Consider the following 17990-nt stretch of genomic DNA (forward strand, 5'->3'; position numbering starts at 1 on the left):
AATCACTGAACACAAAGGATGAAGGTGTTGGATCAAGTGGCCTCGGAATAATTAAGAAGGGGGGGTTGAATTAATTATTAATGAACCTTTACTAACTAAAAATTTGATCCTTCTTAGGCTTTTACTATGTTGTTAAGAAAGTAAATAATAGAGAAGAAACTTAACCAAAAGTAAAAGCGATAATTAAAGTGCACATCAGAAATTAAAGAGTGTAGGGAAGAAGAAGACAAACACAAGAGTTTTATACTGGTTCGGCAACAACCCGTGCCTACATCCAGTCCCCAAGCGACCTGCGGTCCTTGAGATTTCTTTTCAACCTTGTAAAATCCTTTACAAGCAAAGATCCATAAGGGATGTACCCTCCCTTGTTCTCTTTGTATCAACCAAGTGGATGTACCCTCCACTTGAACTGATCCACAAGAGATGTACCCTCTATTGTTCTCAGTTACAACAACCCAAGTAGATGTACCCTCTACTTATACCACAAAGGATGTACCCTCCAATGTGTTAAGACAAAGTTCTCAGGCGGTTAGTCCTTTGAAACTTTGTGATGAGGAAACAAAAGAATTCTCAGGCGGTTAGTCCTTTGAAATCTTTTGTTTTAGGGAAATGGAAGAATCAAAAGAATTCTCAGACTGTGTTGTTTTGAATTCTTTGAAAAGGGAGAAGGGAAACACAAAAGAATTTAGGCGGTTAGTCCTTTGTTCTTTAGGAAAAGGGAGAAGAGAGACACAAAAAGAATTCAGACGGTTAGTTCTTGGCGAATTCTTTTTGGCAAAGGGAGAAGAGAAAGAAAAAGATGAATAACACACTTTTGTTTTCAAGGTTTGGAAAACCGGAAAACTTAAGAAAGCTTTAGGCAAAGGAAGAAGGAGAAGAAGTTCAAGAAGATGTTCAAAGGTTTTGTGTAAAAGATGTAAAAGTTTGTAATCAGATATCAAAATGCAAATCAAGGTCTTGCTTTTCTAGACTCTTTATGTCTGGTCAATGGAAACCATTGTAAGAGTTATAACCTTTAGAAAAACCTGAAAACCATTTGAAGAGTTACATCTTTTGATTTTTATTCAAAACTTGTCATTGGTAATCGATTACCAAATCCTTGTAATCGATTACACAAGACTTTTTATGAAAGGATGTGACTCTTCACAATTGAATTTGAATTTCAACGTTCAAACACACTGGTAATCGATTACCAATATCTTGTAATCGTTTACACCATTTTGAAATCAATTGGAACATTGTAAATTCAGTTAAAAGCTTTTGAAAACAAACTTTGCCACTGGTAATCGATTACAGGAAACTGGTAATCGATTACCAGAGAGTAAAAACTCTGGTAACTTAGAAAATTTTGTGAAAACTCTTTTGAAAAACAAAACTGTGCTATGTTTGTTTTTTGAAAAATCTTTTCAATACTTCCCTTGTGAAGTCTTCTTGATTTCTTCTCTTGAAACTTGAATTCATCTTTTCTTGAATCTTGATATCAAACTTCTCTTGAACTTGTTGACTTAATCTTGAAATCATTCTTTGGGCTTTTTGTCATCATCTTTGTCATTATCAAAACTTCTTGAATCAACTTGATTCATCATCATGAAGCTTGCTTCTACAAAAGGTCCTTTGGGGTTCATGGCAAGAAGTGGAATTTGCTTCTTGGTGTAAACACTGAACACAAAGGAGGAAAGTCCTTTGTGGTTCAATGCTTGTAAAGGGATTTTACAAGGTTAGTGAAAATGCTCAACTGGAATTTACTTGAGGACTGGACATAGGCACGGGTTGTGGCCAAACCAGTATAAATCCGGTTTTGCATTCTCTCTTTCCTTAATCTCTTTTACTTTCTGTTGTGTTTATATTTCTTTAAGTTTACTTCTCCTTATTTGTTATTCGAGTAACTTACAATTAAAGAAATAATTGATGCTAGTGAATATCTAAGAAAGGAAAATTTTCAATTAGGAATAGTCAACGAAATCTTAATTCAACCTCCCCTTCTTAAAATTTTTGAGGCCACTTGTCTAACAGTATTTACTCCCAAGGCCTAAACTCCGAAGAGTCCGTCAGGGCATCTCTCTCCTGATTCAGGTCCAACCCAAAAAACATTTTAGCACACAGATCCTATCTATGAACTGTACAAAACACACAACTCTTCAATTGTTCTCAAAATAGTTTTATCTCATTGTGCTTGTGATTAAACTCTTCGGGTCCCCATAGTGGTTCCTATCACAATACTTGTCACGCATTAACTCATTGCCCTTAAAGGGTCTTAACATTAACTTGTCACCCTTAAAAGGTCTAATAGTCGTGCAATTGTACAATTCATAGTTCATAACTCAATGCACACAACATCTCAATCACATACATACTCAATTTATCACATACACTAGATCCCAATCACAATGGTATAATGTCAATTTTACACGTTATCACACCTCATGAATCATATACACTTTACCTATGAACTATGCTATACACACAACTAGTCAATTGTTTTCAAAATTATTTTAACTCATCGGGTTCTCACAGTAGATCCCATCACAATACTCGTCGCCCTTAAAGGGTCTTACAATTGTGTGATTGTACAGTTCATAGCCTACAACTCAATACACATGTATTTCATCAATCATCACATGTTCAATTTATCACATAATCCCAATTTGAATCACCATTTCATAATCTCAATATAACAACAAAAGGTTTATCATAACATGGGGAGTATAACCCCTCAAATAATCTCACACAATTATATCAAAATCAATTAATCCAAATCATAGGTAAAAATGAAAACACCAATGACACTCAATTTTATCAACCAATTCGCATCAGGACATTAATATTGTATTTATAATCATAAAGGAAAAATTCAATAATTCAATAAACATTCCAAAATAAACCTTAATTTAATCCTTTAAGGATCTCTACACATGTTCATTCTAACCCCAATTGTGATAAACTCATCTCTTACCTCTAAGCGGCCGAACGTGTGCATTGTGACAACAATAGCAGCATCTCTAACGGTTTCCTGAGATTCCTCATGTTTTTCCTCCGATTGCTCTGATAGGGTTCCCAAACATCAGAGAGAAAAAGGAATTGAGGCCTCCATTTTGTACTGCTTCGTGCGATTCTGTTTTCTCTTTCCATAAATATTATCTCGCAAATCCCAATAGCGAAGGTATGTGAAAACGAGTTAGGTTTTTTATAGCTTTCGGAGGTGCAGGCCCTAGAATCATGATGACTCTAGATCTTTTGAATGATTTTTCACAAACTTGGGTTTATGTTCAATTGTCAAGGCTGAACGCTGGGGACTGTTTCAGGGCCTCAACTCTCAAATTAGTCAAGGATATGATTAGAAATAAAATATAAATGAAAAGAAAACCGATAGTAGAGATGAATTCTCAAACTGTTATTTTCCTTAGTTAAGGGAACAGTTCCAAGCTTCCAGCTACTCATCATTACTACAATATTTTCTTGGTTTTAGGTCAAAACTACAATCTTATTAAAGACATTAAGAACCTACACAGTACTAGGCCATGTAATACAGGAAGCCAACAAAAAATCTCTCACCAAATTGAGCCACATAGGATCCTTTGAGGGCCTGGATCAACAATGTATGAACAAGGAACCTAAATAAGCAAGAGTTAAACTTAGTCAAAAACAATTTATAATAAGGAGTAAGCCTATACCAAGAAATGTTCAAGTTAATATTCGGTAGGTCAAATTAAGAAAATGACATGCCATCACTAGTAAATCATTTTATGATTCAACTTGACTTAGCAGCCATAGAACTACACCAAGTATGCAAGGAAAAACTAGAAGCAAGAAAGTGGGGTGTTATAAAGGAAGTCCCTAGCAAATTTATGCCAAACACATGCTCAAGTTTCAACATAATTTGCAACATCTAGTAATTTTACAATTTTCAGCTATTTTAATAACTAGTTTCGCAGAATATTTTTAAATTAATAAGGTATCTTTTTAGTTTTCAACTAGCTTTCGAGCTTTCAACTAATTTTGTCAAACATAGTCCATGAAAATAGTATGCTTGAATTAGAGTATCAAATTAAACCTAAAAAATAAACTAAAAGACCAAAATAGACATTAGATAAATTCTTAATGATAAATTACAATAATAGTTTATGAATGTATAAGGATTTTATTATCTCATTTTCATTCTAATTTTTCAGTAACTTTCTCGAGCATTCTATTTTACAAGTAACAAAATTCTTTTCAAAAAGATGATATCTAATTCTACAGTAAAACTAAACCTAAGAAATTTTAGATGTGAAGTTGAACATGAAAAATGGCTAAATATCATCTTTAACCAATCATCTAGAATAAAAAATTTACAATGACAATGCAATAGAGAACACTAACAAAGTCAGTTTGGATTCTTCAGTTTATTACTTGATCTTTTCTTCCACTACAACAAAACATAGTTTTTACGATGGTGATTCAACCATGGTTATATCAAAACCATTGTCGTTTCGAAAGTGGTGACATTTTTGTAATTAGTGTGACTTTTTCAATGATGGTTTTTGAAAAATCGTCTTTGAAATTGGTAATCGATGGAAATTTTGGTACGACCCATCATTGAAATTGACAATTCAAATTCTTTGCAAAGTGAAGTATTTTTTTCTCATGCGTGATTTTAACCTCTGAGTTCGTCTCACTCATACCTCACCTTCTTTGTTCCCTCTGTCTCTCCGACTTAGTCACACCCTAAAAAGTGTGACACCCTCTACCCCTCACATATATACTAACAAAGAAATAAAAATTCAAATATTAATTAAAAGTATTTTTTTTTTACATTTTTAAATACAAGCCTTTCAAAGGGATAAAAGGCTCACATTCACTTTCTTCTACATGATATTCAAACTTGTACAAATAAATAATAAAGTCATCTCGGTTCAAACAAGATCGTCTAAGACTTCATACAATTAATATAAAACCCTATATCCCAATGTCACATCCTATCAGAGCGTTGTGTCTCGACGTCCTTCAACATAAGGTTCCTTAAAGCAATTCACCTAGTCATCTGCTCCCCCGAACACAAGTTCAAGATCATCACAGGATCCAAACACAAACAACACACATCAATTTCACAGCAATTTCTCATTGGGACATCAACTGATTCATCAAACAAATATAATTCACCGTAATAATTATAAGGATAAAATGAAAATTGCAAAAACACCCCAAAACTCATTTCAATTGATACTCTAAGGATCCCTACACATGTTCTCACTAATCCTCAATTGTGAATAACTCATCCTTTACCTCTAAGCGGACTCACGTGTCTTCCGACAGCGATAGCGGCATCTCTAGCGGTTCCCTGAGATTCCTCTAATTTTTTCTCCGACTGCTCCGATAGAGTTCTCAAACGTCAGAGAGATGGAGAAGGGATTGAAACCTCCACTTGTACTGTCTTCATGCGATTCCTTTTCTCCCTCCACGAATATTATATCGCAAATCCCAAGAGTGAAAGTGTGCGCAATTGCATTTCGTACAACATATCCAACTTTCATGAAAATCCAACGGTTGACGAAATCGAGATCGTAGTTTTACTGAAACTGTTTTGGGTTTTTGCGGGAAAAGAGAAAGCTACAGTGCGAGGGGTATTTCTCTTAGCTCCGACATGTTTTTGCATTTCCCAACGGTGAGAATGCTCAGAATTGGGTTGCGAACATGTTGCTAAATTTTCACGACGATCCAACGGTGAATGATTCTGAGATCATCGTTTTTCTGAGACGGATTAGGTAGACTGCGGGAAATAGAAAGAGTTTTGAGAGGAGAAAAGAGAAAAACGAAAATGAAGCGAAGAGGAAGACACCTGACTTAACATAGCTATTTATACCTAGGGTACTCAGCATATTATTTGCTCTATATTTTTTTATTTATTTGCTCTATATTTATTTTTATGAAAAAATGGGATGTTACAAAAAGCGTCTATGTCGAAGTTGTCCAGTGTTGTTGTCGAAGCTCGTGTGTGTTATCGTCGTCATCGTGTGTGTTATCGTCGTCTTCCTATCTTTGTTTGCTTATAATTTGTGTTAATGACATGTTTGTCTGTGTGTGCTTGGTTGGAACATATGTAGAATACCGTTGAACTTTTCTTTAGATGGTGATTTGGAATGTTGTACTTTGGTCCCTATATATGGTCGTTTTGGAATGGAATTAAGTTTTTAGAATGGTAGGTGTGACTTCATTATGGTGATGGATTTGAGGTTAGCTCATGGTGCTTCTAGAAGATTCAAGCTTTTAATTAAGCAAAGTCAAAATTGAAAACCTTAAAAATGAAATTTCCCAAATCTGAATGGAATCATGTGCCCTAACCCACATCGCAGTTATCGTCATTTTATTCATCGTTCTTCTTCATCAGCAGCTAAGGCATCACATCCATCTATTAATATCGAAAGAGCAAAAGAAATCAAGAGAAAAATTGGGGAAGCGAAAAAGAGAGAAAATGAAAGGTAGAGTGAGGGAGATGGAGTGTTTGGGTTAGGTCTAGTGGATTGTGATGTTGGATCGGTTGTTTGGGTTCGAAGAAGGAATGGTTCGTGGTGGCCAGGTCAAATACTTGGCCTTGATCACCTTTCTACTTCTCATCTTACTTCTCCTCGTTCAGGAACTCCCGTTAAGCTTCACAGAAAGGAAGTTTCCAACAAGTAATTGTCTTTTTTTTTCCTTTTATTACATTTATTATTCTTATTCAATAATTCATATCACACTTTCTTGATTATTATAGTGTTCCTTTGTTTTAGTTTAGCCACTAGCAATTAAGTTAAAGTTTATGTGATTGTGAGTGTGAGTATATAGTTATTGAATGGTGCCAACTCTATGTTAGTTAGAAAGTTATAGAGACTTGTTCTTATGATATCCAGTGTTGATGCATGTCATTAGTATTTTTTTATTTTCCTTGTGTGCGTTGGTATTATTTTTAACAGAGATTGGTACAATTTGTGAAATCCAAGCTTGTGAAGGCATTCTGATGTGGTGAATTTGATGGATGTATTGAAAAGGCGGAGTCCACCCAGGGTATGCTATTAAAGAAAAAAAGAGAAATATACACGTAGAGAAGATGTCATTCTTCATGCTCTTCAACTCGAGAGGCAAATGTTAAAGAAGCAAGAAAAAATAGGTGATGCTTCTGACTAGATCAATTCTAGATCATATAATATACTGTTAAGAAAGGCGTATTCATGTATCTAGACATTAAGAAATGGCAATGAAAAAACAAAATCATATGCAACATCGGGGTAAAGAGGTTTGGGCCTAATATTTCCTTTTGAGATGTTTGTTCTCATTTTCTATTGATCCAGATGTTTATTAGAAACTAATAGTTGATGATAGTGCTCTAACTCTAACAAGTGATGGGTCTTTGCATAGGAAGTACAATTCAGGCTAATGGCCAACTTATTATTTAGATGGAAGAAAAAGTAGATGTTAGATAGAGCAAAAAATATTTAATGCGTGTATTTTTTTTTTTGTTTTCTGGATTGGGGCAAGTTGGTGTAACACACCAATTAGAAGGAGACTCTTGTTAATGTTCCAATGTCGGCTTCCCAATTTGGAGGGGAGTGTGCTTATTGCAACTCTTTGGCTGTTGAAGAGAGTGAATATGCTTTTATGGATGTTGTTGAATCTGATTCTCTTGAAATTGGTTCTACTAATGTTGATTCAGATTCCTCTGAAATGGAACTTGACATGGGTGATGAGATGACTACACTTTCAAGTTTAGTTTCTATCATGCATATCTTTTGTATAATTATAATCTAATGGTCACAACTTGAAAATGCTAAAAAATAAAAGGCATTTGATTGTTGGTTCCAGTGGTCTATTTATTTTTCCAAATATTTATTTATTTGAGGTAATTTACTTCCCATACACTTCATTATATTTCTTGTGGTGAAAGTAGGATTAGTTTTCCTTGTTACATTATTGCATGGATGGTGAATAATATCCAAGATTTGATTTTTAACGAAGTTCAATGACATGTAATCCATGTACATGACATCACCTAGTGGGATAAGTCTATTGTTGTGATTGTTGTTGTTGTTATTGTTATGGAAGTGATGAAGAACAAGCAAGAAAAACAACAGAAAATTTTACTTCTTCTACATTCTTACATCTTTTCTTCTCATTTTCCTTAAAAATAACTTTGGATGGTGATTGTAACCCAACAAGTGGTTCACCTTGAGAAAGGCTACACCCACGGAAGGGAAAAATAGAAAGCTTTTATTATAGTTGCAGTATACAAGTGGAAGCTTATTCTATCTTTGAAATACAAGACATCCTTGCCTTATATAGGCAGAAGACAAAACAAAAAAAAAATAACAGAATAAACTTCCTTATGGATTTAGGTCACAGCCCAACAATTCACCACCTTGAACTAACATCCATATAGGACACAAACTGCTCCGTCCAAACACTCATGATCTTATCCCCAGCAGTCAACATTGAGCAAGCTTAAGCAGTGATCAAACTTGCTCTTTGGAACTGGCTTTGTGAACATATAAGCAGGATTGTGCAGAGTGCTGATCTTATGAACTTTGATTCTTCTTTCTGACCGAATGAAGTGATATCTAACATCTATATGCTTGGTTCTATCATGATGAACCTGATCCTTGGCCAAGCATATAGCACTAAGGCTGTCACAGTAGATGTTACCATATTCTTGATAAATCCCGAGATCATTTATCAGACCTCTCAGCCAAATTCTTTCTTTTGCAGCTTCAGTAAGAGCCATATATTCAACCTCAGTAGTTGAGAGAGCAACAGAAGGTTAAAGTGTTGCCTTCCAACTCACCAAGCAGCCACCAAGGGTGTAAGCTTACCCTGTTAATGACCTTCTCTTGACAAGATCAGCAGCAAAATCTGCATCAGAATAGCCAGTGAGGCAGCAATCTGAGTGAGATCCATAGATCAAACCTACATCTGCAGTCCCTTTTAGATATCTGAAAATTCTCTTCACTGCTTTCCAATGTTCCTTCTGAGGTTGGTTTAAGAACCTACTAACCATGCTAACTGCATAAGCAAGGTCAGGTCTGGTGCAAACCATGGTATACATGAGACTGCCAACAACACTTGAGTATGGAACCTTTGACATGTAGTCCTGATTAGCTTGAGCATGAACCTTTATCACAGCAGACAACTTCTCTTTTTCTGAAAGGGGAGTGCTGATAGGTTTAGAGTCAGCCATTCCAAACCTCACAAGTATCTTCTGAATGTAATCCTTTTGAGACAAAAATAGCCTTTTCTGAGTTCTGTCCCTATAGATTTCCATTCCTAAGATTTTCTTCACAGCCCCTAGATCTTTCATATCAAATTCACCATTCAGGAGAATCTTCAGATTTTGTATATCACACATGTTTTTTGCTGCAATAAGCATGTCATCTACATAGAGTAGAAGATAAATCATTGATCCATCCTCCACCTTGTTGTGATAAACACAACAGTCATAGAGACTTCTCTTGAATCCTTGGCTGGTGATAAAGCTGTCAAACCTCATGTATCATTGCCTTAGAGATTGTTTCAACCCATACAAGGACCTTTGTAGTTGACAAACATACCTTTCTTTTCTTTGAACTTCAAAACCTTCAAGCTATTTCATTAGAATATTTTCTTCCAATCTTCCATGGAGAAAAGCAGTCTTGACATCAAGTTGTTCAAGTTCCAGATCTTGGTTTGCCACTATAACAAGCAGAACCCTAATGGATGTATGTCTGACCACAGGAGAAAAATTTTCGTTGAAATCTACTCCTTCTTTCTGGCTAAATCCCTTGGCAACTAACCTAGCCTTGCATCTTATCCCTTCCTTTTCTGAAAAACCAGGTTTTCTCTTGAATATCCACTTGCAACCTACCACATGTCTTCCTTTAGGTAGTTCAACAAGTTTCCAGGTCTAATTCTTATATAAAGATTCCATTTCCTCTTTCATAGCTAACAACCAATTTTCAGCTTCAGGATGATTGATAGCTTCTTGGTAAGTGGCTGGTTCATTTGAATCTATTTCTTCAGCTGCATGTAATGCATAGGCAGCCATGTCTTCAAAACCATATCTTTCAGGAGGTTTAGTGACCCTTTTTGGTCTCTGATTGATTTCAGAATTGAGCTGTGGAGGATCAGGTTCGGTAGCCAAATGAGACTCATTTGCACTGAAATCTTCTAATTTCTCACCTTCTTGAAAAACCACAGGAGATGTTTTGGAATGACCCCCCTTTTCCGAGTCTTTGGCTGTAGATTCTACATCCTTTTCTTGAGGAGAGTGGCAGCTCTGTGTTCCAGTAATTGGAACCTCAAGCTTGGGATGAAACAGATGTGATTCATCAAAAATTACATCTCTATTGAGTAGAACTTTCTTTTCGGATGGAGACCAGATCCTATAGCCTTTCACCCCATCACCATAACCCATGAACATACCCTTTCTTGATCTAGGTACCAGCTTTCCTTCATTGACATGATAATAAGCATTGCAGCCAAATACTCTTAGGTTTGACTAGTTTTCTGTTTTGCCAATCCAGATTTCAATAGGAGTTTTAAGTCCTATAGCAGTAGAGGGTGTTCTATTGATCAGAAAACAGGCTGTATTGATAGCTTCTCCCCAAAAACTTCTGTTGAGACCAGCATTAGACAATAGACATCTTGTTCTTTCCAGGAGTGTTCTGTTCATTCTTTCAGCAACTCCATTTTGCTGAGGAGTGTTCCTAACAGTAAGCTATCTAGCAATCCCTTCATCTCTATAGAATTTGTTAAATTCTGTTGAGCAAAACTCCAAGCCATTATCAGTTCTGAGTCTTTTAACTTTCCTTTCAGTTTGTTTTTCAATCAGTGCCTTCCATTCTTTGAAGCATTTTAAAGCTTGACTCTTTTGACTCATGATGTAGATCCATGTCATCCTTGAGTAGTCATCAATTATGGACAGAAAATACATTCCACCACCTAGAGAAGGTACTCTTGCAAGCCCCCAACAGTGAGCATGAATGTAATCAAGAGTTCCTTTAGTGGTGTGAATTGCTTTAGGAAATTTAATCCTATGTTGTTTTCCGAAAACACAGTGCTCACAGAATTTCAGTTCATCCAATTTCTGATTTCCCAACAGCTACTATTTTTGAAGTATCATCATACCTTTTTCACTCATATGACCTAGCCTCATGTGCCACAATTGAGTTAAGTCAGGTATGCTCTTATTGGATCTTGATGCAACAGCTACTAGACCATCATCAATACATGTTGTACCTTGAAGTATATAGAGATTACCCCTCTTTATACCCTTCATCGCCATTGTAGAGCCTTTCTGAATTTTCATGACCCCATTTTTAGTGTTGCATTTGAACCCCTTTCATCCATAATACCTATGGAGATTAGATTCTTCTTCAGCTCTGGAACATGCCTAACTTCAGCGAGTGTTCGGATAATTCCATCATGCATCTTGATTTTTATTGTGCCAATTCCAATTGTCTTGCATGAGACATCATTTCCCATGAAGACATTTCCACCCGATTTCTCTTCATAGGTGTCAAACCAGGTTTTGTTAGGACACATATGAAAGGAACAGCCAGAGTCTAATATCCACTGATTTTCAGAATGTTGGTGATGATCAGCAACTGAGAGAACAAGCTCATTTTCAGATGTGGAACCTTCCTTGGCAACAGCAGCAGATGGTTTGCCCTTTTTCTTGGGACAATCTTTCTTCCAATGACCTGGCTCCTTGTAGTAGTTACAAATATCGTTTGGATTGACATGAGTCTTCTTCTTTCCTTTAAACACCTTTTTCTTGATGTTCTTGTTAGAGTTAGAGGCAACAAGACCAGATCCATTTGATTCTTCAAAATTTCCAGGTGCTTTAGATCGAAGTTCTCTTGAGTATAAGCTGGATTTCACCTCCTCCATGGTGACACATTCCTTACCAACACTAAGAGAATTGACAAAGCTTTCATATGATGGTGGTAGAGAGGCTAACAAAATCATGGCAGCATCTTCATCCTCTATCTTAACATCTATATCTCTTAATTCCATCAAAATAGAATTCAATTCACCAAGATGATCTTTAAGAGATGTACCTTCTTTCATGTTTAAACCAAATAGACGCCTCTTCAAGAAGAGCTTGTTGCAGATTGACTTAGTCATATACAGCTTTTCCAACTTGAGCCATAAGCCACTTGCAGTTTCTTCATTTGCAACTTCATATAAAACTTCATCAGACAAGGAAAGCAAGATTAGTGAGTGAGCCTTTTCTTCTTTTTCTGCAAGTTCTTCAGTCTTTGAAATAGAGGCCTTTTCTTTTGATTCAGAAGCCATTTCTTTCTTCACAGATGCAGAAGCAATAGCAGCCCAAAAACATTGTTCCTTCAACAAAGCACGCATCTTGATGCGCCACAGATTGAAGTTGTTCTTTCCATTGAATTTCTTAATCCTGATTGTGTTTGACATGATTTCTTGAATGTTCTTGATCACGAAGAAGCAGCGAAAGAACCAGAAACAAGACTCCCACATCTTGATCTTCGTATTCAGACGAGAATCTTGAATTCCCTTGATCGCAACTAGAGCTCTTGATACCAGTTTGTTATGGAAGTGATGAAGAACAAGCAAGAACAACAGTAGAAAATGAAGCAGATCAGAAATGTCATACACACCGAATTGTGCAACAAAGGTGAAAGAGAGAAGAATGAGAAAGAACACACATAGGTTTACGTGGTTCACCTTGAGAAAGGCTACATCCACGGGAGGGAAAAACAGAAAGCCTTTATTATAGTTGCAGTATACAAGTGGAAGCTTATTCTATCTTTGAAATACAGGACATCTTTGCCTTATATAGGCAGAGGACAAAACAAAAAAAAATAATAGAATAAACTTCCTTATGGATTTAGGTCACATCCCAACAGTTATTGTATTGAAACAAATTCCTTGTGTCAAATTTTAATGCTTCTTCTACATTCTTGCATCTTTTCTTCTCATTTTCCTTAAAAATAACTTTGGATGGTGATTGTAACCTAACAAATGCCTTATTAGATATGTACAATATGATGATTTTGTTGCCTACACTCATCCCTATCTCTTACGATGAAATCAACAATTGGTTTTGCTGCTTATATTTATTATAAAGGTTTTAAAACTTCAGAACATTTTGAAGATTGACCAATGTACCGTGGAATATAATTATAACATTTTTAAGATCCTTTCTCTTCGGGGAACTACCATTTACAACATATATGTATAAGTGCTCAACACCTAAAGAAAAAAAAAGTCACGATAGACCAAATTTACTGTATGAATATTGAGTAACCTACTTTGTTGCAACCTAGGACATTAAATTGAGATCATAATGAATTGTCATTAGCATGTTTCTCTTAATTTTGACTGGATGATAGTGCGTGTATGTCAAAACGCTTAGTGTATAATTTTCCTTAATGTGTGAGGTATGTTGTCAAGTGAGAATTCTTTTGAGAGTTGAGAACTATATATCTAGGGCATACAATCATACATGGATAGTTGAAATTACAAGTTAGTTAGTGATCATATAATCACTTACAAAAGTCATGCATTTTCTCTGGGTGTGGAGGGGGGGGGGGGGTGCATGTGTCAAGGTGTTGATTAGTATGACACCTTCTACCCCTCACATATAAGTACTAATAATAAAAGTAACAAATCAAAATTAATTAAAAGCTTTTCTTAAAATACATTTAAATACAAGCCTTTCAAAATGGTAAAAGGCTCGCATTCACTTTTCTAACATCATAATAAAATTTTCCCAAATAAATAATAAATTATCTCGGCTCAAAACAAGGTCGTCCAAGACTTCGTGCAACTAATATAGAACCTATATCCCAATGTCACATCCTATCAGAGCATTGTGTTCCCGTGTCTTCTAGCATGAGGTTCTTCATAGTCATCCACCTAATCATCTGCTCCTACAAACACAAAGTTCGACATCGTCACAGGATCCAAACACAAATAGCACATGGGGAGTGAGTTATCACATTCCTAACTAATAGAGAGAAAACAAGACAACATGTAGGTATAGATATCATACAAACAAAATAAAACTTACTTAAACATAACTCACATCATTTCATCACTTTGTCGTCCAACATCACATCACAACATAACACGTCTCATTCATTCACGTACTCAAGGATCAAAACACAATATCACCAAGTCAATCAATATCGATCAATACACAAGCATTATGCAACATAAACACTAAGACTCAATCATATATGTAATGTGGTACCATGTTAGTGAAAAACCTCGTCGGGTCCCTAGGAGTACATGACAAGAAAAATCACACACTAGCAAGTCAGGTCACTCTCACTAGGTAAAATCATAGGGAGACCAGTCAGGTCACTCTGTTTTGCGAGAATGTTCCAACCATATGGGATCAATATAGACTTAAAGGAGCACTTAAACTAGGTGTATTTACCCCTAAGGCCTACACTCTGAAGAGTCTGTGAGGGCCTCTCCCTCCTGATTCAGGTCCAACCCAGAAAACATTTTAGCACACAAACTCTATCTATGAATTGTACAAAACACACGACTCCTCAATTATTCTCAAAATAGTTTTATCTCGTTGCACTTGTGATTAAACTCGTCGGGTCCCCATAGTGGTTCCCATCACAATACTCGTCACGCATTAACTCGTCGCCCTTAAATTGTCTTGGCATTAATTCGTCACCCTTAAAGGGTCTTATAGTCGTGCGATTGTACAATTCATAGTTCATAACTCAATGCACACAACATCTCAATCACATACATACTCAATTTATCACATATGTTGGATCGAGTGACCTCAGAATAATTAAGAAGGGGGGGTTGAATTAATTATTCCTAAACTTTTACTTATTAAAAATTCACTCTTCTAAGGCTTTTTACTTATGTTGTTAAGAGAATAAGGAGTAGAAGAGAAACTTAACCAAAAGTAAAAGCGGAAATTAAAATGCACAGCGGAAAGTAAAAGAGTAGGGAAAAAGGAAACAAACACACAAGAGTTTTTATACTTGTTCGGCAACAACCCGTGCCTACATCCAATCCTCAAGCGACCTGCGGTCCTTGAGATTTCTTTCAACCTTGTAAAAATCCTTTTACAAGCAAAGATCCACAAGGGATGTACACTCCCTTGTTCTCTTTGAACCTAGTGGATGTACCCTCCACTAGAACTGATCCACAAGAGATGTACCCTCTCTTGTTCTCAGTCAAACCCAAGTAGATGTACCCTCTACTTGTACCACAAAGGATGTACCCTCCAATGTGTTAAGACAAAGATCTCAGGTTATTAAACCTTTGATACTTTGTGAATGGGGATACAAAAGAATTCTCAGGCGGTTAGTCCTTTGAACACTTTTATATAAGGGAATAGGAAGAATCAAAAGAATTCTCAAACTGTGTCGTTTTGAATTCTTTGACAAGGGAGAAGGGAGACACAAAAGAATTCAGGCGGTTAGTCCTTTGTTCTTTTGGAAAAGGGAGAAGAGAGACACAAAAAGAATTCAGGCGGTTAGTCCTTGGCGAATTCTTTTTGGCAAAGGGAGAAGGGGATGAAAAAGATGAATAACACAAGTTTTCAAGGTTTGGAAAACCAGAAAACTTCAGAAAGCTTTTAGTACAAAGAAGAAAAATAAGTTCAAAGAGATTCACGGCTTGTAAAGGATTGTATGAAATAAGTGTAAAATGTGTATTGAAAAGCAAATCAAAGCCTTTCTTTTATTAACTCTTCATGTTTGGCCAAGAGGACCATTTAGAAGAGTTATAACTCTTTTAGAAAAACTTAAAACCAATTTGAAAAAGTCAAAAAACCATTTGAAGAGTTACATCTTTTGATTTATTCAAAAACAATCACTGGTAATCGATTACCAAATAAGTGTAATCGATTACACAAAGCTTTTATGTGAAAGGATGTGACTCTTCACATTTGAATTTGAATTTCAACGTTCAAAGGCACTGGTAATCGATTACCAAAACATTGTAATCGATTACAGCTTTTTGAAATTAATTGGAACGTTGTAAATTCAATTTGAAAACTTTTTCAAAACAGTTTTGCTACTGGTAATCGATTATACCAATCTGGTAATCGATTACCAGAGAGTAAAAACTCTTTGGTAAACATGTTTTGAGAAAAATCATGTGCTACTCAATTTTTGAGAAAAACTTTTCATACTTATCTTGATTAAGCCTTCTCTTGATTCTTGAATCTTGAGTCTTGAATCTTGATCTTGATTCTTGAGATCTTGAACCTTGAATCTTGATTCTTGACTCTAAACTTTCTTCTTGAGTCTTGAATTCTTCATGATTCTTATCCTGAACTCTTGAATTGTTCTTGATTCACTTGAGTTGTTCTTTGCTTGACCTTTGATTCACTTGAGTTGTTCTTTGATTGATCTTTGAGCTTTTTGTCATCACCTTTGTCATCATCTTTTGTTATCATCATTGTTATCATCAAAAAACCTTTGAATCACCTTTGATTCACCATGAAACTTTGCTTCTACAACATACACTCAAAAGAAGTTTCGTCCCTAAAAAATTTGCCAAAAAATTGAGAAAAAAGATATTACGCATATGGTTCTCAATACCAAGTTGTGTGCCCAGTTGAAGCATTTTTCTGTGACTTCGATCATAACTCATTTGCACTTAACAACTAAATCTAGCGATCCTCGTTTACTCAATGATAGTATTTTATAAGTTAAGTCTTCTCACAAGAGTAATATTTCAACAATAATAGAATGTGAATGGCATACTATTTGGAGTATGGTAATATCATAGGAGACACAGATGACAATTTGAAACAAACAAACATACACAAGAAAATGTGACTGACCACATGGTCGACTCTTTTTTGAACATGAGACGGTTCAAGAAAAAAAATATGAGTTTCGAGACTCTCGCGCTCTACCAATTCTAGTCCACAAATAACCATCGAGAATACATGATTTGCCTACCCTCGGGTCTAACTCTCTTCCTTCAACACGATCTTTCTCACATTGGTATACTTGACTCATAACTCTCACTTAGGTATAAGAAATTGTAACGGTTCCACTCTAAGGTTTCCTAACTGATACTAACTGGGTGCTAATTGAATCACCAAAACATACCACTTCTCACTTCCGTAAACTTGTTCAAACTTAAGGTTTACGCCCTACAAAAATTTCACAAGAAAGCTTAAACTTACTCGACTCATCTTTAACAAGGGTTGAGGTTAATTCAAGGAATCCTAAAATAACTTTCTAGTTAAGGGCGTCTCATCTTAATCTTAAGTTTCTTTCATCTCAAAACAACTTTTTCCCAAAAAGGATTTAAAGTTATCTCTCACCTAGACATAGCATACTTTAAGGGTCATCATCATCTAACTAAAATGCATAACAAAACTCTTAGCACGAAATGTGATTCCCAAAGATCTATAACAACCTTATGATAAACCCCATAATCCAACTTAAGTGGAAATACACTAAGCACTAATCATCGAAACCACTACAAGGGCTAACTCAGGGTGGGAGATCCTGTCCATGCATCCCATGAACACACAAGGGGTTGATCTTGCCAAGACATGACCAGGTACACGTAAAGACCACGAAAGGTACTAAGGTAGTTATCGGAGCATCCTCAAACTTTTCCCATATTAAGGTAAGGAGAACTAAGATTTATCTCGCTAATCATACAACTATCATCAATAATCCTTTAGGTCACCTACCTTATGCAAGAACACTCACTCTCGAAGCCTTCCATGCTTAGCAATTAATGCCTTACTAACTACCTTACACTCTTCTTAAGGTTTCACACTAAATCTCTTAACTATTTTTCACAACTTTTCCAACTACTCTATATTCTTAAATGACTCTTTACCAGTCATCTCCTAGAAACTACGGTTACAATTTTCTATGGGTATTACACTTATAAGATTCTCAATCTTGCACTTAGGTGGTAACTAAGCACATCCTTAAGGAACACAGGTACATGACTTACTAAGTTGACTTTCATCTATATGTAACAAGGATCATGCCTACTCAAGTATTTTCCTC

The 17990-nt window shown here is 35.8% G+C and overlaps 1 protein-coding gene across 1 annotated transcript in view; it reads right to left on the minus strand.

Moving 5' to 3' along the window:
• Positions 1-3489: 3489 nt before the first annotated feature.
• LOC102666482 (F-box/FBD/LRR-repeat protein At1g78750) overlaps positions 3490-17990 on the minus strand; it is a 47413-nt gene continuing 32912 nt past the window's right edge. The window contains exon 5 of the mRNA XM_014762157.3: positions 3490-3611. The gene's annotated coding sequence lies outside the window, so the exon portion shown is untranslated. The remainder of the gene's footprint in view (positions 3612-17990) is intronic.

The sequence above is a fragment of the Glycine max genome, chromosome 9, assembly GCF_000004515.6.
Source record: "Glycine max cultivar Williams 82 chromosome 9, Glycine_max_v4.0, whole genome shotgun sequence".
Classification (NCBI taxonomy): domain Eukaryota; kingdom Viridiplantae; phylum Streptophyta; class Magnoliopsida; order Fabales; family Fabaceae; genus Glycine; species Glycine max.